This window comes from Anomaloglossus baeobatrachus, chromosome 4 (assembly GCF_048569485.1).
Source record: "Anomaloglossus baeobatrachus isolate aAnoBae1 chromosome 4, aAnoBae1.hap1, whole genome shotgun sequence".
Classification (NCBI taxonomy): Eukaryota; Metazoa; Chordata; class Amphibia; order Anura; family Aromobatidae; genus Anomaloglossus; species Anomaloglossus baeobatrachus.
Window position 1 is genome coordinate 480,233,565 of NC_134356.1, and position 24,622 is coordinate 480,258,186.

The 24,622-nt window shown below is 46.5% G+C and overlaps 1 protein-coding gene and 1 pseudogene across 2 annotated transcripts in view; one reads left to right on the forward strand and one right to left on the reverse strand.

Moving 5' to 3' along the window:
- The window catches only part of CGNL1 (cingulin like 1), a 202,334-nt gene extending 180,622 nt beyond the window's left edge, over nucleotides 1-21,712 (reverse strand). Inside the window, exon 1 of one of the 2 annotated variants that reach the window (XM_075345733.1) lies at nucleotides 21,642-21,712. The gene's annotated coding sequence lies outside the window, so the exon portion shown is untranslated. Of the gene's footprint in view, nucleotides 1-21,610 lie in introns of both variants that reach the window. The other variant, XM_075345735.1, reaches the window with a different exon arrangement.
- LOC142302560 (RNA-binding protein FXR1 pseudogene) lies at nucleotides 1,236-2,615 on the forward strand (annotated as a pseudogene).
- Nucleotides 21,713-24,622: the final 2,910 nt, after the last annotated feature.

Here is a 24,622-nt window from a genome sequence, read left to right on the forward strand (position 1 = left end):
GAACAGCATATGTGGATGAGATACTGTTAAAGTACCTGGTGCAGGTCGGTGAGCAGCGACTGCAAGAGACCGGCAGCCAAGAGGTACAGAAGCAGGAGCAACAGCAGTCGTTGGCAGAGCGACTAGACTTGGTGGCACCGGATAAGTTGGTGCAGTCCTTTCTGTGGCCAGTACTGTCCCGGGGTGCCCAGGGAGCTGCCTGGCGCACTGAGGAACTGGGTAGGCTGGCACTTGAGAATTCCATGGGGAAACTAGGGAATGTACCCCCCTCTAGACTGGGTTGCCCAAATGGAGCAGAGAATCCCAAATCTGAAGTTGCAGTGGCACAGATGGACAGTAGCCAAGGACAATGGTGTTCATGCTATGCGTGTCCGGTCTGCGGTACAGACTGCCCAGCTGACGAGAAGTCACGTCTGTGTTCTGTGCAAGTTGATGGCAAATGTGTGACTGGGCTGGTAGACTCTGAGCTTGGTGTCCCTGGTGAAGGTCACGCTCGATGCCTACCCGATTCTTGGAAGGATGGAAGCTGGCTGCAGACATGGGTACACTGGAGAGTATCCACGGTCCTGAGTGGTCGTTGAGATGGATGGGGTGTTTGGATCCGTTAATGTTGGGGTAGTGCCTGACTTACCGCATCCCATTATAATAGGCTGGGGCTTTGATTTTTTTTGAGGACTTGTGGGCGATGGCGGAAACGGCCAGTTGCTTGTGTAAAATCCGGAAAGGCTCAAAAGGAACCCCTACCACAGCAGGAGGCTGAAAGTGTTCCTAGTAGTATGATATTGTGTAATAAGGGGAAGACCATGCCTACTAGAGGTGACAGTACTAAGTTAATGGTGACCAAAGAAAGAGATGGATTTCTGGAAAACACTACAAGTGAATAAATCCTGGAGAGTGTTGGTGGAGGAAAAATCCACAATGGTCATGGTGAGGAGACTGGTGAACTACCTAGTGCTAGGGTGGATAACAGTGAATACAGCCCCAAAGTTCTAAGAGGAACAGAGTACTGTGCTGAAGGGTGTGACACTCTGGCAGAAGGTGATGCTGCAAAGTCCCAAGAGAAGGCTGAAGGTGACACTGCAGAGACCCAAGAAGAGGTTGGAGGTGATGCAGTGAAGTCCCAAGACACAGCTGGTGCTGTAGAAGTGAAAAGTGCCTCTGAGGAAGAGGTGAAGTCTGGGCCAGAGGTCTCATCAGGAGCTGAGAGCTTGACTGACTCAGCTGGTAAGACCAAGATGGCAGAAATGAAGATGGACTCAACTAAGAGTAAGCAACACAAAGGCTCTGAGGCTCGAGCTGAACCTGAGGAGGGAGTAACTCAAGGGTTGGAGCCTATGTTGAAGACTATGGATGGATGCATGAGACCCCAGGAACGGTCTAGTGTCCTTAAACGTAAAGGAAGCAGACCAGTCTTGAAGTGCCTGATAGATGTGCCAGAAGACTTAAGAGAAGCCTGTGCCAGTGAGACAGTGCATGAGAGGTTTCAGAAGGCAGTAGGAGCCTGTAAAGTGTACTTTTCCCCAGAGACTAATCGGTTAGTGGTGTGCTCTCTAAGTGATGTCACAGAGAAGAGAGTGGCCATCCTGAGTGACATGCACTTACGGTGTCTTCATATGAAGTGGCTCATCACTGCAAAGAAGGAAGAAGACACCAGACGCTTGGAGCGTACGAAGCAGATGGCCGCAGCATTTCAAGAAGTAGTGGTGGTGAAGAAACCGTTAATTGGGCTTGCAATAAGAGCGCTAAGAAGTAATATTGAGCAAGCCAGGAAGATTCCAGGTGTTACAGGTGTTCAATTGGAAGAAGACAGTGGAACATTTTGTATCTATGGAAAACCTGCAGAAGCGGTTAAGACAGCTTGAAGGCTGTTGGAGTTTGTGGAAGAGGTCACACAAGTGCCCAGAGAACTTGTCAAGAAGCTGATTGGAAGAAATGGAACAGCCATACAAGAGATGGTTGATAAATCTGGTGTCACAAGAGTGAGAATTGATGTACACAATGAAGCCCAGATATCCTGTGATGTCGGAATGGTTCCATTTATCATTGTGGGAACCCAGGACTGTGTTGAAAACGTAAGAGTTCTCTTGGAATACCACCTGGGGTAAGTTGAAGAACTGAGACAGTTGAATCTGGAAAGACAGAAGATTGCCGAGCAACTTTATTAAGTTGGCTTGAGGCGGCGACAACATACAGGCAGGGGCCCAGAAAAGTATGGTCCAGATGTTGAACGTGTTGTCATGAGTGACAGAGGAAACAGGTCCTTTAGTGAAAGGAGCCAAGGTCATAGAGGACCTAGGTGTTCATCAGGCTATAGCGCAGACTTTGAAGGGTCCAAGTCCTTTGAGACAAAATACAATGGACAGAATGAAAGGAGTGACTTGTCTTTAGCCACAGAAGTTGATGAGAGAGTGCAAAATCAGAGAGACAGACGAAGAAGCCCTAGAAGAAGAGCCCAAAATAGATCTGCAAAAAGACAAAGCGGAGGGTCTAGTTATGGCAAATCTTCTGTCGGCTCAGTGCTGAGATACCTTGATAGTAACACCTCTAGTGGACAGGACAACTCAGAGTCAGACCGGATGGTAGTACTGGCTAAAAGAGTCTCCCTACCACACTGAGACCATTGGAGGCAGTCCTGGAGAGGTAGGTCTGACCAGGGGGCGTATCCGAGAAAAGGGTTCACTGAGAAGGGTCTGTTTACAGGGACGGACTGTATATTCAGAGCTGAAGCCCAAGACTGGAAAGGAGCAAGGGGCACACACAACAGTCTCAATTGGTGGAGGCGCAGTGGGTCTACCAAAGTTATGACTCCAAAACGTGAGATGACGAAGTTTGATGGCACATTGTTCCCTAAACAGTTGGGGACAGTGACAGACTGTCTCAGGAGCGGATGCTCATAGTCGACTGAGAAGGCCCTTTCGACTCGTAGGGCATGGTAGCTTGGATGCCCTGTCTCAGGGCCCCTGTTCGTTGACAAGTATTCAACCCTATAAGTGTGAACAGAGGAAGGGGGGGGGTTATGTGATGAAGCGACCGGCAATGTTGTGAATGGCCGGTATGTGCCGCAGAGGCGGAGGGCTCGTGCGATCTGAACCTGGAATGTATTTCTGGGATTTGTAGTTCCATGAGGATTGCAGTATGTATTCAGGGCTGGGTTCATGAGATGGTCAGGTGATGGGTGGGACTGACCATCCACATGCCTCCCATACATGGGTGTGTCTAATGGGTTTTAATCAGACTGTGAGTAGGTGGGTGCCATCTTGCTGAAAGCACATGATCAGGAGATCATGTGCATGCTGAGACAGCAAAGGGCTGTGAGTCCAGGGAGTTGCAGAGTCTACTGGGGCTCTGGCTCTGACAGCAGGTGCCATTGAACGGAGCTGGTCCGAGGACCAGGTTAGTGCGTCCAGTGAGAGAGTCTCCCTGGAGGTCGAGCCTACATAGAAACCTGCAAAGCGACTGACAGGTAACCCTGAGAAAAGGGGATGTGGACTGGCTGATACCAGAGAATGAACTGTATGGACACTAGGCAGTTGAAACCGACAATGAGACATTGTGATCCTGTGGGGTGAGTGGCTGTGGTCCGTTATACGGCGTGGTTTATGAGGATCTGAATAAATCACCTAGATTGTTTAAGTGACAAAGTGTTCCTGTGTGCCTCAATCCCGCTACCTGATGCATGGTTTCCCACACGCTCGGGGCTCATGTCGTCACATTATGGTGGAGAATGCGGGCATGGCAGCCAGGTTGCTAAGGGCAACAGCCTAGGACGTACTTCACGGGGAACAGAAAAAAAAAAAATCAAAGCATACTTGTATTTCATATTTTGGATGAAACTTGCCTACTCAAGTCTTTGGGTGTCCCAAAAAAAAATAATAATATATATATATATATATTTTATAAATAATATTTTTATTTTATGTGTATACATAATATTAAAAAAATATAATTTTTTTACGTGTGTATACATAATAAAATTTAAAAAAATATTTTAATTAATTTATGTATACACACACGTAAAATATATATATATTTTTTACGTGTGTGTGTATACATAAAATTAAAAATTACATTTGTTTTAATTATTTTATGTATACACAAATTATATAATTCTTGTGTATACATAATAAAATTAAAAAAAAAGTATTAATTTTTACGTGTGTATACATAATAAAATTTTAAAATTTTTAATTTTATCTATACACAAAGTAAAAATATAATATAATTATATAATATATATATATATATATATATATATATATATATATATATTTTTTTTATTTTTTTTTTGGGACACCCAAAAGACAGAGTGGGGCCATACACAAGCCTTATGGTTGGTTTTTTTTGGTGCAGTTTTGTCACAATTCTGCATGTCTTATGCCATCATAGTCAAGGAGAATTCTGCAGTGCCCTTTGTGCATGTTGCTTTTTTTTCGTTGCCAATTTGGGGCAGAAAATAAATTGCAGCATGTCAAGCCTGCGTTGTTCAACCCTTTCACCCATTGACTTAATTATGAAATACACATGCATTTTTTTGGTACATTTTTCTGCCAGAAGTTGCAGAAAATGTTTGCACCAAATACTCAGTGTGCGCACATATCTTAAAAGAGAACCTGACCGGGGTCCTCCATGCCCTCCAAACCACCAGTATATGTCTCGTCCTCTATAAATATCCTGCACAACAAACCCTTTATGGTGTTTAACACATTAAAAAACTTCTTTCAAAGATCTGTTAAAGTCTGTTTTTAATATGCAAATTAACCTTTTAATTAGGTGATGGCACATTTGTTTCTACAGTAGTTGTTCTACTTAGCATGTTATAAGCCGGCTCTTTAAAAATCTCGCCCATCCACATGACTTTCTTTGCCCCTCTGCAACCAGGTGTACGCTTCACAGGAGTGGGTAGTCATGTGACCGCAAACATGCAATTTGCATAATTCCGTCCACACCCAGATACAGTCTAGTCGGCATGTGACTACATGTGCAAATCACATACTTGCAATCACGCGCCTGCCACTCCCAGTACCGAAGAATGCTCACAGCATGCGGTGCGTGCGATGTAAGGATTTAGGCTATGTTCACACACAGCATCTTATTTTGAAATGTTTTTGTGACCTCAAAAATGCAGTAAAAAATGCAGTGTGTGAACATAGCCTTACAAGTTTTCAGTCACATAAAGGGGTTGTCCAGTCCAAGGCTGTGTGCGCACTTTGCGTTTTTACCTGCATTTCCGCAGCGTTTTGAACTGCAGCGTTTTCATGCCAAAAGGCATGCGTTTTGATTTTCAAGCAAAGTCTATGGGAAATGGGGAATTCTTGTGCACACCATGCTGTTCAAAACGCTGCGTTTAATTTGCATAATTTTGGGCAAAAACTCAGCGTTCAAAGAAGCAGCATGTAATTGTTTTTGCCATTTGGGCTGCGTTTTGATAACACTGAAGTCAATGAGAAGTTGCAAAAAGCAAGCAACATCAAAATTCCAGCGTTTAACATGCTTTTAAGCTGCAGAAAACATGCGTTTATGACATCAAAATAATGGAATGAGGTGTCCCTTTACACACACACATAGTCCGACAATTAAATTATTGAAAAATATTAATTTGTTATTTTAGCCATAAATAGTATAAAATCGCTATAATTATATTAAATATACCTATTTTCGTTATGATTTAAAAAATTATATTTGTTTTCATTTTTTTTCCCTTTTTCATAGTGTTTGTATGTTAAAACTTTATTTAGTAGTGTCTTTGTAATCAAAACGCATCTGACTTTAAGCAATGGAAAAGCATGTAAAAAGCGCTAAAAAGGCAGCTAAAACGCGGTAAATACGCCAGCATATTTGTAGCGTTTTGATGGTCAAAAGCAACTTTGGCAAAAGCAATTTCTGCCAGAGGCTGCATTTAGAACTGCAACTACAACGACGCAAAGTGCGGACATAGCCTAAAGGGGGCTTTACACGCTACGACATCGCTAATGCGAACTCGTTGGGGTCACGGAATTGGTGACACACATTCGGCCGCATTAGCGATGCCGTTGCATGTGACACCTATGAGCGATTTTGCATCGTTGCAAAAACGTGCAAAATCGCTCATCTGTAACATGGGGGTCCATTCTCAAAAATCATTACTGCAGCAGTAACGAAGTTGTTCCTCGTTCCTGCGGCAGCACACATCGCTCCGTGTGACACCGCAGGAACGAGGAAGCTCACCTTACCTGCCTCCCTGCCGCTATGCGGAAGGAAGGAGGTGGGCGGGATGTTCGTCCCGCTCATCTCCGCCCCTCCGCTTCTATTGGGCGGCGGTTCAGTGACGTCGCTGTGACGCTGAATGAACCGACCTTTTAGAAAGGAGGCGGTTCGCCGGTCACAGCAACATCGCCAGGCAGGTAAGTATGTGTGACATGTCTGGGCGATGTTGTGCGGCACGGGCAGCGATTTGCCCGTCTCGCACAACAGATGGGGGCGGGTACCCACGCTAGCGATATCGGTACCGATATCGCAGCATGTAAAGTAGATTTTAGACTTTTTTAAGACTAGGAAAACTCAACAAATCTGCCATATACAGTGGTACCTCGCTTAACGAGTAACCCACTTAATGAAAATTTCGCTTAACAAGCAAAGCTTTCTGTAAATTTGTAACCCGCTTTACGAGAAAGCTTTGCTGTACGAGCGAAATCCTCACCTCAGACACTTCCGGTTCCGTTTACCCACCGCGCTCTAACCCGCACTTGCAGTCCACACAAACACACACATGTACGCACAAACACACACAAACATACACACACTCACACACATACAGTATTATGCTCACCTTACCTTCCGTTCCACCGCCGGTCTCATGGTTCTTGTAGTTCCCGGGTACATCGCGGCGAACTACAAGTACCATGAGGCCGGCGGTGGAACGGAAGGTAAGGTGAGCATATAATATCTGTACCTTCCGTTTCATCGCCGGCCTCCTGGGTCCTGTAGTGCGCCGCGCTGCTCTGCTCCACTCCAGGCATTGGCATCCATAGCAATGAAGCAGGAACTTCCTGGTTCCTGTCACCGCTTGTCAAAGGCAGCGCGCTGGCCAATCAGAGGCAAGCGGCTCTGCTTTTGACATCAGCGCTCTGGCAGGAAGTTCCTCCCTCGTCGTTATGGTTATCTGATACACGGCCCGCACTGGAGAACAGCAAGTCCCAGGAGACTGGCGATGGAACGGAAGGTAAGGTGAGCATATAATATGTGCGAGTGCATGTGTGCTTGTGTGTTTGTGTGAGTTTGTGTGTGTTTGTACATGTTTGTGCATGTGTGGAATGATAGAATAGAGGACCAGGATGGGACATTTAACACATTGTGGAACAAATTGTCTGCATTGCAATGATTTCCTATGGGAAATCTTGCTCTGCTGAACGAGTAACTTGAATAACAAGCACAGTCCCAGAACGGATTGTTCTCGTTAAGCAAGGTACCACTGTAAGTGCATTCATATATCTCACACAAAAAGTGAGGCCAGTTTGCTCACAATATAAGTATGTGCGCACTTTGCTTTTTTTTCATGCGTTTCCGCAGCGTTTTGAACTGCAGCGTTTTAATGCCAAAATGCATGCATTTTGATTTGCAAGCAAAGTCTATGGGAAATAGGGATTTCTTGTGCGCACAATGCTGTTAAAAACGCAGCGTTTCAGTTGCAGAAAATTTGTTCAAATCTCTGGGTTTAAAGAAGCAACATGTCAATTGTTTTTGCCATTTTGGCAGCGTTTTGCTAACATTGAAGTCAATGAACTTTCAAAAACGCACACAATCAAAATCCCAGGGTTTAACATGCTTTTTTTGACATTATATTAAGAGCAGGATATGTCCCTTTATACACACGCACGCACACACACACACAGTCCGACAATTAATGAAAATCCATAATTTAACATTTTTATACATAAAATTAGAACAGTTATAATTTTAATAAAATTAGCCATTTTGTGTATGATTTTAATCATATTTATCTTTTTTACTTTTTCTCATAGTATTTGAATGTTTAAAAACTATATTTAGCATTGTATTTGTATTCAAAACGCATCTGACTTTATGCAATGAAAAAGCATGTAAAACGCGGCCAAAACGTGGTAAAAACGCAAGCGTATTTTTAGCATATTTGTGGTCAAAACCAGAATTGACTGACAATTTCTGCAAGAGAATGCGTTTACAACTGCAAGAAACTCAACGCAAAGTGCGCACATAGCCTAATAGACAGCTCTTGCCTCAATCATTTCTGCAGTTCTGAGTGTCTTAATGAGGCTAGGTACCCAGTTTCCCCAAAAATAAGCCTTATTCAAAAGAGGAGAAAAAGAAGAACAAAACCAAGAGAATAGGTGAAAAAAGGTAAATATTTTATTTGAGAATATTTTATTTATTAGTGATGATACTATAAAATACAAGAATCAGATACCAAAACAGTGGAGGCAAAATTACATGATAGACTGCACTGACTCCGAAAACAAGGAAGGGGGGGGAGGTATTAAAAGGGGCCCCCCTCCCAGACAGCACGAACACAAAGCACAAAATGTTCATGTTCCAAAATGTGATGACATGATTAGATTTGAATAAATGTTGATTTTTGTTCAAGAATAAAAGTGGATTGTTGTTCATGGGAAAATATAAGAAATCCCCTAAAAATAAGCCCTAGCCCATCTTTTGGAGCAAAAAACAACATTGTGTCTATTATCTTCGAGGAAACACGGTATTAGCGCATCCTTCTAAAAGTATGGGCCACCTCAGAGTTGTTCTTAGGGCAGAACCAGGCTCTTGTATGACTATTCCTTAGTGTCTATGAGAGTCCAGATAAACTACTCACAAAAAGTTAGGGATATTTGGCTTTCAGGTGAAATTTCAGAATGATCCGAAAATGAACTCTAACCTTTTCCGTGAACTTAATATTACCTCCTCTAAACTTCTGGATGCACATATCCAACTGTTTAATGTTTCAGGACTTTTTGAAAAGCGATTCTCTAACAACAAGCTTAATGGCAAAATACACAACCAGTGTTTGATCCATGAATCACCCATTAAATTTTGGGGTTCACTTACAATTGGTTTGTGGACAGTCTTCATCAAGCTGTTCACATTTTAAAGGGAACCTGTCATCAGAAATTTTGCTTTAAACCTAAATGTTTCCCCCTCTGCAGCTCCTGGGCTGCATTCTAGCAAGGTTCCTGTTGGTTTTTTGCTCCCTTTTAGACCAAATATAATACTTTATAAAGGTGTACCTTTTGGGATGCAAATTTTCTAAATCGTTCATGGGGGCGGGCTCTCTGGTGTCCGTTATGTCCATCCTGCCGATTTACGACGTCCCCCAACGAGATTATGGGCGGCGCTGTGATTATCATTGCAAGTGCCCACCCATAATCTAGTGCACGCGCTTTCCTCTCTGCCTCCAGCGTTCTGCGCAAGCGCTGGCCGTAACCGGTGGTGTCCTGCTCCGATCCTCCCATCTATTTCCTGCTACAGGGAAAGATGGGAAAGAGGGGACGTGCGGTCATCTGGCCAGCGCTTGCGCAGAACGCTGGAGGCAGAGGGGAAAGTGCGGGCACTTGCGATGACAACACAGCGCCGCCCATAATCTCGTGCCTGCGCAAACGTCACCAGCGGTCACATTGTCACCAGCGGTCACATCCCGCTACAGTGGCACTGCGCATGCGCCGGACCACGGGCTCACTGGGCGGCATCCTGGAAGTATGAAATGCTGCGTTGGGGGGACGGCGTAAATCGGCAGGAGGGACATAACGGACACCAGAGAGCCCGCCCCCATGGACGATTTAGAAAATTTGCATCCCAAAAGGTACAACTTTATAAAGTATTATATTTCGTCTAAAAGGGAGCAAAAAAAACAACAGGAACCTTGCTAGAATGCAGCCCAGGAGCTGCAGAAGGGGAAACATTTAGGTTTAAAGCAAAATTTCTGATGACCGGTTCCCTTTAATATCCTAAGACCAAAACGACATCTAACAATTGATCAACAGTACCTCGCCATTGTGAGGCTCCAAACAGTATATTTTCAGATGGAAATTGCCACTGAGCTTAGAGTGTCATCAGCAGGTTGCAACAGACAGACTGGAAGAGTCACAGAAATGCATAGAAGCAGAAGAGGTTTGGCCACATCCCACACTGACGACCACTTCATTGTGCACAATGCCCTTCGAAAGCAAATGATGAATGCCACACAACTCCATTCATATTTAAGGGAGGTGAGTCACCCAAATATCAGACCATTCAAAACCGATTACCAGGCACAGACATCATCGTCTTGCTGTAGAAGGGACCAGTGGGCCTCACTGCTGTTAACTGATAAAAGTCGATTCACACTGAGCAAAAATTATGGCTGAGTAGTCACGTAGAGGATCTTAATTTTATACCCCAGAACCGCAATGACCTGAGGGCTGCCCTTCAAGGGATGCCATGCCTCCGCAGACAATTACTCCACTTGTGAACTGCAGGAGACGTTGTTGTCAAGCGGTAATTCATGCTCAAAGCCACATGACAAGTCAATGACACTTTTTTTTGGGGGGGGGGGGGGGGGGGAGTGGGGGATAGAGGTTATGCCAGCCACAGTTGCTGACTATTGTGTCAATAAATTGAGATTAGGAAATCACCATTGCATTCTTCTATTGAAGTCCCCTACTTTCATGATTAAATATATCACTGTGGCATGGACATTTTACCTTTTACAAAAATTTCACCCTAGAGCTGAGATATCCATAACTTTTTGTGAGTAGTATAATTACTAAACCACTACCATTGTCCAGTGCCAGCAACTGTCAGCTGCGTGCATGGTGACGTGTGCGCAGGCAAGTGATTATGGGCGGGGCTGTGATTGTTATCAGCAAGTACCCGCCCATAATCTCGTGAGCGCGCAAACCTCTCCAGCGGTCACACCGTGCTCAGGGTAGTGCTAGACTGTATGGGCTGCTTCCAGGGATGACGTCCCTTTTGTCACGTGATAGTATTTTGAACACGCCCCTATCACGTGACAAAAGGGACGTCATCCCTGGAAGCAGCCCATACAGTCTAGCACTACCCTGAGCACAGTGTGACCGCTGGAGAGGTTTGCGCGCTCACAAGATTATGGGCGGGTACTTGCTGATAACAATCACAGCCCCGCCCATAATCACTTGCCTGCGCACACGTCAAAAGCGGTTACACTGCTCAGTCCCGTGAGACTGGCACTGGGCATGCGCGGGGATGGCTGGAGCAGTGGGCGGTGCAGCAGCTATGGAAAGGAGCGATGGGGGCGGCATACAGGACCAGGAGGCAGAATAACGGACGCCAGAGAGCCCGCCCCCGTGTCACATTTACAGAATCTGAATACAAAAAAGGTACCACTTTATAAAGTCTTTATTTTGGTCTCACATGGGGCACAATAATAACAGGGACCTTTCTAGAATGCAGCCCAGGAGCTGCAGAGGGGGAATCTTTTAGCTTTTGGGCGAAATTTCTGCTGACAGGTTCCCTTTAAAGAACTTGAAAGGCAAAAGTAAGTTTAGTTTCAAATCCTTATCTCTTGCTATAATCTAAGCTACTTTCTAATGTTCTAATATACTCGTATTGAAAATGCCCTACCAATCCCTAGCTACACTAACTGCCATTCTATTTCTTTTTCATGTCAGATGACTATGAAACCAAGTGCATGCTGGAATACTCAAGGGTCATCAGGGGAGCAGTGTCTGTGGCAGTGCCTCTGTCCCCTCCCTGAAACAGTCATCGTGATGCTTGTTTTAGGGGCTCGTTTCTCCCTTTGTGTCCCTCTTTGTGCTGTAGAAGGTGCTATCGGCAGCCCCAGCAGTGTGCTTATCTTCGCTGTGTATTAAAATACCGTGTTTTTCCAAAAATAAGCCCTTCCCCAAAAATAAGCCCTAGCAGGGATTTTCAGCATTTTGAGAGCAAGGCTTAAATATAAGCCCTCCCCTGAAAATAAGCCCTAGTCGCGGTTTAATAATGAATTGTCCGTGCAGCTAAAAAAGTTACAGATACTGCAGGACGCTTCATTATAGACAGCATGCACCCCGCAATCACACTCACCCGACGCTGAGCGGCAGGACCTGCAGTGATCACACACATCAGCTCTCACACAAACACAATCAGATCTCACACACACACAATCCGATCGCACACTTAATCACCATATCCAGTGACACCAATCTCTTCTCACCGGCAGAATCCTGAGAGACTGTGCAGTGGAGCGCAAGGACCAGCCGCTACAGGACCTGCAGACACACGTGACTTCCTCCCATCAATCCCTGCGGACGGAAGCGCTGGGTATGGGTGTGTGTGTGTGTTGCGTCAGCGAGCAGCAGGAGAAGACGGCATGCAGCATACACCGGAGATCACTGGAGGACCTGGGAGCCACGCAGACATTCGGGTTTCTTAAGTATGAGTCTCCTGGGAAGTGTGTGTGTGTGCGTGGGGGGGGGGGGGGGGTAAGTCTGCTTTTTTGGAGGGTGAACAGCGTGCGGTTCTCCCCAATTTTGATGCCCAGCAATGGTAAAGCCCGACAGCTGGGGGCTGGTAATCTCAGGCCTGCGGCCGCCAGGTATTGTTGCATTCATTTGTTGGAACAATCCCAGCACATTGCCTGGCTCTTCCCGATTGCCCTGGTGTGTTGGCAATCGGGAAATAAGGAGTAAATGGCAGCCCACAGCTGCCATTTTTTATTCCTTTGTTTAGCTTCCCTTGTGTGGGAAATTACCCTTTCCTACAAAGTTATTTATCATGGCTGGGTATCAAAATTGGGAGGGACCGCACGCTGTGTTAATTATTTAAATTATTTAAAAAAAAAAGCTACATGCAGCCCTTCCTATTTTGATACACAGCCAAGATAAGCACACGGCTGGGGCTGCAGCCTGTAGCCGGGGTCTCTTAACTTTGCTGGGTATCATAATACGGGGGGACCCTATGCCAGTTTTTTAATTTATTTATATTTATTCCACGATAGACGCACATAGTGTCTGTGGTTGGAAGTGTCAAGCATGCAGTCACTCAGGGTAGGGGCGCATCTGATTGCAACCAATCACAGACGTCAGAGGGCGGGGAAAGCAGAGCATATGCATGAAGGCTAATGAGCAGCTGTGGGAGCAGTTACAGCCGCCACAGAGACTCAGTAAGTATGAAGTGCTTGCTCCTATCCCCCTATCTCTTCTACCATAATTTTTATTCGCCAGATTCTGGTCCCCATAGACTTACAGTGCCTACAAGTAGTATTCAACCCCCTGCAGATTTAGCAGGTTTGATAAGATGCAAATAAGTTAGAGCCTGCAAACTTCAAACAAGAGCAGGATTTATTAACAGATGCATAAATCTTACAAACCAACAAGTTATGTTGCTCAGTTAAATTTTTTAATACATTTTCAACATAAAAGTGTGGGTCAATTATTATTCAACCCCTAGGTTTAATATTTTGTGGAATAACCCTTGTTTGCAATTACAGCTAATAATCGTCTTTTATAAGACCTGATCAGGTCGACACAGGTCTCTGGAGTTATCTTGGCCCACTCCTCCATGCAGATCTTCTCCAAGTTAGCTAGGTTCTTTGGGTGTCTCATGTGCACTTTAATCTTGAGCTCCTTCCACAAGTTTTCAATTGGGTTAAGGTCAGGAGACTGACTAGGCACTGCAACACCTTGATTTTTTCCCTCTTGAACCAGGCCTTGGTTTTCTTGGCTGTGTGCTTTGGGTCATTGTCTTGTTGGAAGATGAAATGACGACCCATCTTAAGATCCTTGATGGAGGAGCAGAGCTTCTTGGCCAAAATCTCCAAGTAGGCCGTGCTCTCCATCTTCCCATGGATGCGGACCAGATGGCCAGGACCCTTGGCTGAGAAACAGCCCCACAGCATGATGCTGCCACCACCATGCTTGACTGTAGGGATGGTATTCTTGGGGTCGTATGCAGTGCCATCCAGTCTCCAAACGTCATGTGTGTGGTTGGCACCAAAGATCTCGATCTTGGTCTCATCAGACCAGAGAACCTTGAAACAGTCTGTCTCAGAGTCCTCCAAGTGATCATGAGCAAACTGTAGAAGAGCCTTGACATGACGCTTTGAAAGTAAAGGTACCTTACGGGCTCGTCTGGAATGGAGACCATTGCGGTGGAGTACGTTACTTATGGTATTGACTGAAACCAATGTCCCCACTGCCATGAGATCTTCCCAGAGCTCCTTCCTTGTTGTCCTTGGGTTAGCCTTGACTCTTCGGACAAGCCTGGCCTCGGCACGGGTGGAAACCTTCAAAGGCTGTCCAGGCCGTGGAAGGCTAACAGTAGTTCCATAAGCCTTCCACTTCCGGATGATGCTCCCAACAGTGGAGACAGGTAGGCCCAACTCCTTGGAAAGGGTTTTGTACCCCTTGCCAGCCTTGTGACCTTCCACGATCTTGTCTCTGATGGCCTTGGAATGCTCCTTTGTCTTTCCCATGTTGACCAAGTATGAGTGCTGTTCACAAGTTTGGGGAGGGTCTTAATTAGTCAGAAAAGGCTGGAAAAAGAGATAATTAATCCAAACATGTGAAGCTCATTGTTCTTTGTGCCTGAAATACTTCTTAATACTTTAGGGGAACCAAACAGAATTCTTGTGGTTTGAGGGGTTGAATAATAAATGACCCTCTGAATCAACTTTTCACAATTTAAAAGAAAAAAAGAAATAACATTCTTTTTTGCTGCAGTGCATTTCACAGTTCCAGGCTGATCTACAGTCCAAATGTCACAATGCCAAGTTAATTCCGAATGTGTAAACCTGCTAAATCTGCAGGGGGTTGAATACTACTTGTAGGCACTGTATATGAGGACCAGCATTTGGCTAGATAAACAGGATCAAGTGCAGACTGGCATCATTTTTTTGGTTTGTTTTTTAATCCGGTTAGGTGCATGTCGCGGGCGGGGAGGGCGCTGCGCTCACCACGCCCGGGTCCGGCGCTGCTGCTGCTGCTCGGTAGCTCGAGCGGTGGGTCGGATCCGGGGACTCGAGCGGCGCTCCTCGCCCGTGAGTGAAAGGGGGTAGTGTGGTTTGAGGGATTTGGTCCGTGACACTACCCACGGTTTGTGGTGAGGTTGGGGCACCACCGCTGCTGTTGACGGGGATCCCGGGAGCGATGGCAGGGAGCAGCTGGGATGTTTCTCTCCCCTCCGTGGGTAGGGGGGTTGGTGGTCCCGGGGCCCGGTGAGTTGACGGGGAGGCAGGGTCGGGCAAGGTGCAGGGTCACTTGGACTGCGCAGCGCGGTGCCGGACGGCACGGTAGTACTCACTCAGCCACAAAAAAATGGTAAAACAAACGGCTGGATGGACGGGTCCCGCAGCCGGCTGCTGTGGTTTCTCCCGGACGGTTGGTGGTGGCTGCCTTTCCCTGCACCTTTTGTGTATCTTCGGTCCCGATGGCTTCCCACCGGTAACCCGCTCCCCAGCGTGTATATGGGCCGGAGGAGCCCTTTTGCCAGCAGGCTCTGGCCCTGGGAACTCTAGCTGTGGCGGTAGCTGTATTTCCCTTGTGCTGGTTGGACGGTTGCCTTCAATCGGGTCTTGGCTGTTTGGAAACCCCTGGGGTTCCGGTCACTAACGGATTTGACCTGTTTAACGGCGACTCCAAGCCTGGCCGGGGTCCGCACGCCCTGCCGGTTTGTGCTGGCTTCACTTCGCTCCCCAGTTCGGTACCGGCGGGCCACCGCCCATCCCCGGTCCTACGGTTCCGCGTTGATCTGCCTCTCCTGCAGACTGCCACCACCGTCTGCCAACCTTGCTCTCGGTGCCCGGGCCACGTACCCGGACACAGTCAGTTTGCTCCTCTACTACCACTTTACTCCTCACTCTTTCACCGCCCTAACTTCACTGACTTCCTTTTCCCACCTCCAGGACTGTGAACTCCACAGTGGGTGGGGCCAACCACCTGGCTCCACCCCACCTGGTGTGGACATCAGCCCCTGGAGGGAGGCAACAAGGATTTTGTGTCTGACTGATGTGCCTATCTCGGGGTGGGGGTGTCGTGTTGTAGTCCCTGTGACGACCTGGCTAGTCCAGGGCGCCACATGCACATTACCTGGGAGTCCGGCCATCACTAGTTGTGGTATCTTGCTATACAGAGCCTTCGTAGGCAACATGGGTGCAACAGAGAATCAGAAGTCCATAACCTGATGTGAAACTACAACTCCCAGCATGGTCTGGCAGCTTCCTAGGAGCTGGAGACATGCAGGATGGTGATCGCTGACATTCTGTACATACATAAGGCATCAATGGATCATGCCGCATTTGTCTTTTCTTCAAAGACACAAAGCACAGCTTTTAGTCGCATGGGTTTGTTTTTTTGCTGCGCAGGTAAATACCGTAGAGGCCGAGTGATACAGTCAAGTGAAAGTTGTTTTCTAAACTCCCAGCCTTCTGTGCTCTGTCAGTACATTGTATAAAGCTACTATGCCATGTTATCCAACCCATAAAAATGTGCCCAGAGAGCGACATACAATTTCTGACACGTTCATGGCATTTTTCTTCCCCTTTCTCAGTCATCAGTAAGACATGACCTCCGCTGATGAATTTGGGGCACAAATAAACCTCCCAAAAAGGGCTTCCCTTTTAGGTCAATAAAATAACTACCAGTAAACGTCTCAATAATCAGGTAAAGATCGCCATGTGTTTCCTGTCCCTGTGGGAGATTAGGAAGCAGTTTATGGAGTGTTGGAGTTGAACAATCAGAACACCAAGAAGCAATAAAAAAGGATTTGTGCTAATGTGGACATTTCTTTTTTCTGAAAGGTCTTCATACACAAACAAGTGTAATGGGCACTAACACCAAAAACGTATCCCGACAATGGAGCAAATTCTCATACAGATCTGGAGCACACCCGCAGCCGATATCTGAAGGCTCACTCACCCACCACATACATATCATGAGTGCTATACAATTATAATCGGATAGCACTCGGACCAATGTAATTCAACGGGGCAGTGCCGATGACAGTTTTATCACTGACAATCTGTCTGAGAAAAAAGTTGCAGCATGCCGAGATTTTCACACAAATAAATCGGATGCCAAAACTGAGCCACAGTATAGTACCCGACTTTCAGGGATATATTACACTTCTGTCGCATAGGAAACTGTAAATGGGCCTGGAAATGAGTAACAACTACTGAGGGGAAAAAAAAAAAAAAAACTGGATTGCTCACAAATAATGAGAAAAAAATAAAAAAATTGGCCCACTTCTTGACGAGAACGGGACTGATTCTTTTTTATCTTTTTATACCATCCGGTAACCCCAGGATGACATTTCTGCCACTGAAATGTACATTTTAATGCCAATGTGTGAACATAGCCTAAAAAAAAAAAGCACACAGAGGCATTAAAATAATAATAATAAAAAATAATACTATAAAAAAAAAAAAAAAAAAACACTTCAAAAAAGGTCAATTGTGCCTTACAGGCAATTTTGATGTGAAGGCGGCAGCAATTGTACTCATGCAGCAATAGACAAGGGAAAGAGGCAGAGAGGCCAGGACGAGGCAGCAGCGGACAAGGGAAAGAGGCAGAGAGGCCAGGACGACGCAGCAGCGGACAAGGGAAAGAGGCGGAGAGGCCTGGACGACGCAGCAGCGGACAAGGGAAAGAGGCAGAGAGGCCTGGACGACGCAGCAGCGGACAAGGGAAAGAGGCAGAGAGGCCTGGACGACGCAGCAGCGGACAAGGGAAAGAGGCAGAGAGGCCTGGACGACGCAGCAGCGGACAAGGGAAAGAGGCAGAGAGGCCTGGACGACGCAGCAGCGGACAAGGGAAAGAGGCAGAGAGGCCTGGACGACGCAGCAGCGGACAAGGGAAAGAGGCAGAGAGGCCTGGACGACGCAGCAGCGGACAAGGGAAAGAGGCAGAGAGGCCTGGACAACGCAGCAGCGGACAAGGGAAAGAGGCAGAGAGGCCTGGACGACGCAGCAGCGGACAAGGGAAAGAGGCAGAGAGGCCTGGACGACGCAGCAGCGGACAAGCGAAAGAGGCAGAGAGGCCTGGACGAAGCAGCAGCGGACAAGCGAAAGAGGCAGAGATGCCTGGACGACGCAGCAGCGGACAAGCGAAAGAGGCAGAGAGGCCTGTACGACGCAGCAGCGGACAAGCGAAAGAGGCAGAGAACCCAGGACGACGCAGCAGTGGACAAGGAAAAGAGGCCTGTACGACGCAGCAGTGGACGCGCTGAAGAGGCAGAAAGGCCAGGACGGCGCTGCAGTGGATGGGTGAAAGAAGCAGAAAGGCCAGAGCGACACAGTAGTGGACAAGGGAAAGAGGCAGAGAGGCCAGGACTATGCAGCAATAGACATATAATTTGTGAAAGAAACCAAGAGGCCAGCACAATGCAGCAGTGGACACATAAAAGAGGCGGAAAGGCCACAATGATGCAGACATGCAAATATATATTTTCTTCTGCTCAGTCAAATTTGTGAGTTTCAAGCCTGCTTTACACGCTGCAATGTATCTTTCAATGTGTCGGCGGGGTCACGTCGTAAGTGACGCACATCCGGCATTGTAAGTACATTGCAGTGTGTAACAGCTACGTGCGATTGCGATTGAACGGTAAAACGTTCATCGCATACACATCGTACCTGTCTCTGGAATTGCACGTCAGATTGTTCAGCGTACCCGGGGTAGCACACATTGCAGTGTGTGACACCCCGGGAACGATGAACAGATCTTACCAGCGTCCTGCGGCTCCCGGCCAGCAATGCGGAAGGAAGGAGGTGGGCGGGATGTTTACGTCCCGCTCAGCTCCGCCCCTCCGCTTCTATTGGCCGGCTGCCGTGTGACGTCGCTGTGACGCCGAAGTCCCTCCCACTCCAGGAAGTGGACGTTCGCCGCCCACATCGAGGTCGTATGGACGGGTAAGTACGTGTGACGGGGGTTACTCGTATGTGCGGCACGTTCAACAAATTGAACGTGCCGCACATACGATGGGGGCGTTGCAAATCGCATACGATATCGTATGCGAAATTGCAACGTGTAAAGCAGGCTTAAGTTTCATCAAATACCCTTACAAAACTCCCCTACCATGTTAAAAGTCAATTTCAACATGGTTTGTTGACGGTCTCCATCCATAAATAATAATAAAAATAACAACATAATAAGAAACAACTTATTCACAAAACAGTGCAATGTTTCTGGGCTGTGCATACACACTAGACTGAAGATGGACAAAGGCCGCATGCTCCAAGTATGGCTTCTTGCCCGACATATGGTGCATACGCCCCATGGGTGATCCATAATAATGCATGGGGTAGGGGCACTGTGCTACTGACCTGAATCACAAGGACAGCCGCTGGTCAATAGTATAATAAAAAGGAGTCATTTATGGACACCCCATCCTTACAATGAAGCTGCACGATCACCATGTTTTCTGGCATTTAATCAACCATTATTGCCAGAGGAAGCGGCCATCACATTGAGGAAATATAATATTACCCAGCACTTCATACAAAGGTGTTAAAATTGTCTCTGGGGCACTTAAATGTATATATTTGTGGCTAAAATTCATTTTTACAATTGTCAGTCATTAATAATTTTACTGTATCTTCTATAGCCTCTGTGTTGCACTGTCTATTGCTGGCTGTAGAGCGAATCAACTGAGAATCAGTGAGCGAGTTCTGACGGGATTGTTAGTAGACTTTTCTGAGCTCTTCTAATGACCACATCAAAGTTGACTGTAAAAAAAAAAAAAAAAACTCAAACCGCCTGTATAACAAAAAAAATGAAAAATTATTTTAAGAAAAAAATGCCTGCATTTAAGTGCTTTAAAAACAAATAAAAAAAAAAAAAAAAGTCGTGCAGAACAGCAGCTGCTCATTCTTGTGGCTCTCCAGCCTGATTCAGGGTTGTGTCCTGACAGTGAAAACCACTGCTATGACGCCTGTAAAAATCCTTATCACAATATTTCGTGACATAATACCACCGTGTGGCTTACGCTGTGGTCCACAAACCAAGGACCGGTATATTTACTGCCCAAGAGCTACACAAAAAATACAATCACTTTATTTAATAAACACTAAAGGTGTATTTATTAAAATTATTATTGTATTTATATATGATTATCATATTTACTGAAAACAAATCTAAGACGACCAATCAAACGAATTGGGGATTTTAGAGATTAGGACGTGTTCACACAAGTCAGACTCGTTGGAGAAATTTCAGTGCCACAAATATGAGGCCAAGGTCACACGGCCGTATGTTAGGGGTTTTTTTTTAATTTGGACCTAACAGCATTTGGACCACGGTTATTCATTTGGGCTGATTAGACGAGCGTTTTGTCACAAACCGAATCTGCGAATGAAGGAATGCGTGCCCGATCTTACAGATTTGGGGTGAGGATCACCTAAGGGTGCTTTCACACATCTGTTTTTCGCCGTGTGGCACAATATTGTAAAAACCGGAAGGAACGGATCCGGCATTTATTGCTGCCGTATCCGTTCTTTTCCCCTATAGACTTGTATTAGCGCCGGATTGTGCCGCATGGCCTTGTGTTGTATGCGGCAAAGTTTGATTGTTTTGGCGGCCGGATGGAACGCTGAGGGAAAGGTTTTTTTGTCTCCGGCGAAAAAGCGCATTGCGCCGGATCCGGCACCATATGGCGTGTTTTATAATGGAAGTCTATATTTGCTGGATCCGGCACAATGCGGCAAAAAAAACGGATACGGCCGCCGGATCCGGTTTATTGAACTGAGCATGCTCAGTAGCACAACGGATCCGTCAAAAATCGGAAGGAACGCATGGAAAAACTGATGAAACAGATCTGTTTTTTTGCCGGATCCGTTGCATCGGTTTTTTGGCCGTATTGTGCAGCACGGCGAAAAACAGATGCGTGAAAGCAGCCAATGAGTGCGGAAAACAGTCGGCTCGGCCGCAACATAGGAAACGGTCCTTGATCTCGCACGCTACATGGATGACAATTGACCACTTTTAAATAAGTCGTGTGATTTATTTTTTTACGCTCATGTGAACTTAGCCGGACGGCGATGGCTTCTGTAAGCCCCATTATCACATATGGGACAGTCGTAGGGACCCTACCTATAAGTCTGCTGTGTGTGAACATGACCCGTGCGATCTTTTATACGGGCGACCGATATCTCCCGACACGCAGTGATTACATATAGGAAGTCGCCCATTCTCATGTAACAATAATTGGGAGGGGTATGTCCAAATTATTGTCTGTGAGCAACTGAAAATCTGCAAAATGGAAAACAAACTTTTTGTTGTTGGATCAGAACTCAGGTTTACACTGCACCCATCATATCCGTAACATAATAATGGTGGACAATCATCCATAGTGTTATTTATCCTCCTAGGTGACCTGCTTCACATAATAGAAGGTCTCCTCCTCTGTCCCCCAGCTACGACCCCCATCTGGCAACCTGACTGGCAGGCGTAGTCCCACAGCCCTGTGGTTAAACAGTCTAATCACTGCAGGTCAATGAGCAGAGGCAGCAGACAAGGTCATTCCATGGAGTGAAGCCTGCAGAGGGGACAAGCACTGAGCCCGCACAGGTGAGACCCCCTCCCTGCACAGCTGTGCCAGGAACATCCCCCCACAAAGAGCCCAGGCTTCCTGCAGAGCAGCCTCCATCCCCAGCACATACCTCTGCTCTGTCAGGGACATGGCTCACTCACCTTCCTCAGTCAGTCCCTCTGCCGAGAAGTTTCTCCACACTTGTCCCAAGCTCTGCACTGCTCTCCGGCTCCCTCCCTCCACCAAGGTGCCCACCCCTTCCTTCTTCTGGAGAGGACTGCGAAATCTGACCAGACGCCATACTGCCACCTGCTGTGCAGCTGCAGCACTGCACCCAGATACATGGCAGTGCCCAGAGAGTGAACCCTGTGCCCATGTGACAGTGTGTTTTATTTATATTTAAATAAATATATATATATATATATATATATATACACACACAGTATATAGTGTGTGTATATAACACACGCACGCACGCACACACACACACTATGATTATAATTATTTACTGAGATTTATACAAATTGTCTCTCCAGTAAAGGAGACAAACTCTAGCACAGCGCCACCTATTGGAAGTAGCGATCCTAAAAGTCACAAGTGGATTTTCAACAATCCTTTGCAATATGACTCAGGATATATAAGCCAGATCAGAATCCCAATTTGCAGACACGGTGTTTCGGGGTGCTTGCCCCTCGTCAGTGCAAAGTATGGGGGTGTCTGATCTGGCTCATGAGAAAGCTATGTGGGGACCACGGGGGAACACTATTCTCCTTAAGGAGACTTTGCAAGCCAGTCTGGCTGCCAGGTAAGGGGACTTATAGCTGCAATGCCCCTCTGGGAAATATTCAAATTGTCTCTCCAGTAAAGGAGACAAACTCTAGCACAGCGCCACCTATTGGAAGTAGCGATCCTAAAAGTCACAAGTGGATTTTCAACAATCCTTTGCAATATGACTCAGGATATATAAGCCAGATCAGAATCCCAATTTGCAGACACGGTGTTTCGGGGTGCTTGCCCCTCGTCAGTGCAAAGTATGGGGGTGTCTGATCTGACTCATGAGAAAGCTATGTGGGGACCACGGGGGAACACTATTCTCCTTAAGGAGACTTTGCAAGCCAGTCTGGCTGCCAGGTAAGGGGACTTATAGCTGCAATGCCCCTCTGGGAAATATTCAAATTGTCTCTCCAGTAAAGGAGACAAACTCTAGCACAGCGCCACCTATTGGAAGTAGCGATCCTAAAAGTCACAAGTGGATTTTCAACAATCCTTTGCAATATGACTCAGGATATATAAGCCAGATCAGAATCCCAATTTGCAGACACGGTGTTTCGGGGTGCTTGCCCCTCGTCAGTGCAAAGTATGGGGGTGTCTGATCTGGCTCATGAGAAAGCTATGTGGGGACCACGGGGGAACACTATTCTCCTTAAGGAGACTTTGCAAGCCAGTCTGGCTGCCAGGTAAGGGGACTTATAGCTGCAATGCCCCTCTGGGAAATATTCAAATTGTCTCTCCAGTAAAGGAGACAAACTCTAGCACAGCGCCACCTATTGGAAGTAGCGATCCTAAAAGTCACAAGTGGATTTTCAACAATCCTTTGCAATATGACTCAGGATATATAAGCCAGATCAGAATCCCAATTTGCAGACACGGTGTTTCGGGGTGCTTGCCCCTCGTCAGTGCAAAGTATGGGGGTGTCTGATCTGGCTCATGAGAAAGCTATGTGGGGACCACGGGGGAACACTATTCTCCTTAAGGAGACTTTGCAAGCCAGTCTGGCTGCCAGGTAAGGGGACTTATAGCTGCAATGCCCCTCTGGGAAATATTCAAATTGTCTCTCCAGTAAAGGAGACAAACTCTAGCACAGCGCCACCTATTGGAAGTAGCGATCCTAAAAGTCACAAGTGGATTTTCAACAATCCTTTGCAATATGACTCAGGATATATAAGCCAGATCAGAATCCCAATTTGCAGACACGGTGTTTCGGGGTGCTTGCCCCTCGTCAGTGCAAAGTATGGGGGTGTCTGATCTGGCTCATGAGAAAGCTATGTGGGGACCACGGGGGAACACTATTCTCCTTAAGGAGACTTTGCAAGCCAGTCTGGCTGCCAGGTAAGGGGACTTATAGCTGCAATGCCCCTCTGGGAAATATTCAAATTGTCTCTCCAGTAAAGGAGACAAACTCTAGCACAGCGCCACCTATTGGAAGTAGCGATCCTAAAAGTCACAAGTGGATTTTCAACAATCCTTTGCAATATGACTCAGGATATATAAGCCAGATCAGAATCCCAATTTGCAGACACGGTGTTTCGGGGTGCTTGCCCCTCGTCAGTGCAAAGTATGGGGGTGTCTGATCTGGCTCATGAGAAAGCTATGTGGGGACCACGGGGGAACACTATTCTCCTTAAGGAGACTTTGCAAGCCAGTCTGGCTGCCAGGTAAGGGGACTTATAGCTGCAATGCCCCTCTGGGAAATATTCAAATTGTCTCTCCAGTAAAGGAGACAAACTCTAGCACAGCGCCACCTATTGGAAGTAGCGATCCTAAAAGTCACAAGTGGATTTTCAACAATCCTTTGCAATATGACTCAGGATATATAAGCCAGATCAGAATCCCAATTTGCAGACACGGTGTTTCGGGGTGCTTGCCCCTCGTCAGTGCAAAGTATGGGGGTGTCTGATCTGGCTCATGAGAAAGCTATGTGGGGACCACGGGGGAACACTATTCTCCTTAAGGAGACTTTGCAAGCCAGTCTGGCTGCCAGGTAAGGGGACTTATAGCTGCAATGCCCCTCTGGGAAATATTCAAATTGTCTCTCCAGTAAAGGAGACAAACTCTAGCACAGCGCCACCTATTGGAAGTAGCGATCCTAAAAGTCACAAGTGGATTTTCAACAATCCTTTGCAATATGACTCAGGATATATAAGCCAGATCAGAATCCCAATTTGCAGACACGGTGTTTCGGGGTGCTTGCCCCTCGTCAGTGCAAAGTATGGGGGTGTCTGATCTGGCTCATGAGAAAGCTATGTGGGGACCACGGGGGAACACTATTCTCCTTAAGGAGACTTTGCAAGCCAGTCTGGCTGCCAGGTAAGGGGACTTATAGCTGCAATGCCCCGCTGGGAAATATTCAAATTGTCTCTCC